This window comes from Aplysia californica, unplaced genomic scaffold (assembly GCF_000002075.1).
Source record: "Aplysia californica isolate F4 #8 unplaced genomic scaffold, AplCal3.0 scaffold00916, whole genome shotgun sequence".
Lineage (NCBI taxonomy): Eukaryota > Metazoa > Mollusca > Gastropoda > Aplysiida > Aplysiidae > Aplysia > Aplysia californica.
In genome coordinates, this window is record NW_004798186.1 from 44,579 (window position 1) to 46,434 (window position 1,856).

A 1,856-nucleotide genomic window follows, 5' to 3' on the forward strand; every position below is an offset into this window, starting at 1 on the left:
ATATATATATAATTATTTTTTTAAAATGGGATTCAAAAGTTCGTATTGTAATAGCCAAAATGTTTGTATGCTATATTTGTGAAGACAAAAACTTAAAAAATATTTCTACAGTATAACACAGATAGAGGTCGAACACAGAAGACCCTGAATTTTGCATCTGTGAAAATGTGCTTGTGGTCACATTTTTTTTTTGTCCTTTATCTTTGTAAGATATGCCTCAAATTACAGATCCCTCGAACTACCGGGGCCGGTCCAGACAAATTCGAGCAATCTTTGTTATACTGAATATTTGTGAAGTGTGCTACCAAAATGAGTTATTTCTCGCATTCGCATTCCACAAATGGAGATATTGGCCAAAAATCGACGCTAGGATCAACTTTGTTGATTTTTCTATTGATGCCATATCCTTTAAGTATAACATGCCTTTTATTAGTTTATACTTATAAAAATTGTAAAAACTTGCAGCTATAAAAATGTGATGTATCTTTTTCCTTATATCTTGAATCCGAGAAGTTAACTCATTTTGTCAGCACACTTCACATTTGTTATTAGTAAAACTTTACAACTATATTGGTTAGATAGTCTTGTGTCTATGACACTGTGTGCAGAGTCTCTGGATCTCTTCATCAATACCTTTCACCCCTGGCAGGGTATAGGCCACATACAAGCTCCTTCCATTTATCTCTGTCCTTGGCCGTCCCTCCAAGCTCGTTCCAAGAGAGCTTCATCTCTCCTCGTGTCCCTTTCCACATATCTCTTCCATGTTTCCCGTGGCCTGCCCCTGCCTCGTTCTCCCTGTGGGTTCCACTGCAGCGACTGTCTTGTTATGTTTCCGCTAAGCTTTCTGAAGGACTGGATCTCTTGCTTGATGTCAATTGTGTCGATGCGGGCAATAACACGATACAGCGTAACATAGATAGCTCGAGTTCGTCCCGACCGGCCTCGGTAGTACGGGGGATCCGTAGTTCGAGGGATATCTTACAAAGATAAAGAAGAAAAAAAAATGGGACCGCAAGCACAGTCAATGGATGCGTGATTTCGAGTCGTCTGTGTTTGACATATCCGTGTTATACTGTATATCTTTTAATTTGTGACCTTAGAATTTAGAACAGTAAGGTCCTGTCTTTAATTTGAACCCTAAAATGACAAAGCCATCATATAGCTTCGAAATGCCGAAATAAATGTCTTGTCAGACTAACAACAGGAGGATGAAGAAGGAAAATTTCATTCTGGCAAAGCAGAGGATGAATAAATAAAAGACCATTAGTATAGAATATAATATTAAATTAACTTTGCAAAGGAAATGGACTGTGGATGCATACAGAATCCAAATCTTGCTTTGTAAGAGGGCTCACTGTTGGGGTATTTGACCTCTGCTCAGGTCTGCTATGTAGACACCCCAGGCATATAAATTTTGTTCTTCAATTGGGCGAAGTGGCTCGGACCATAGAGCCCACACTTGACTGCACAGTTTTTGAGAGAGAGACCATCAGCCATCACACACACACACACACACACACACACGTACACACATACACACACACACATACAAAATGTATATATATATATATACATGTATTATTATATATGAGGTCCCTTTTGGTTGCTGATTACTGATTACTGATTACTTTGTGCTTGTTTTCTCATTTAATTTAATGTTCGTTTCGTGGACTTTGAAAGCACGAATTATGTCAAAATAAAATCAGGATATTGTTGATGGTCTGTTTGCCTGTTTGTTGATTGTTTGTTTGTTGATTGTCTGTTTGTTGATTGTCTGTTTGTTGGGGATGTGTCAGTGTCTGGTTTTTGTTTGCCCTATCCGTACATCGTGTTTAACTGCCGTATCCGTACGACGT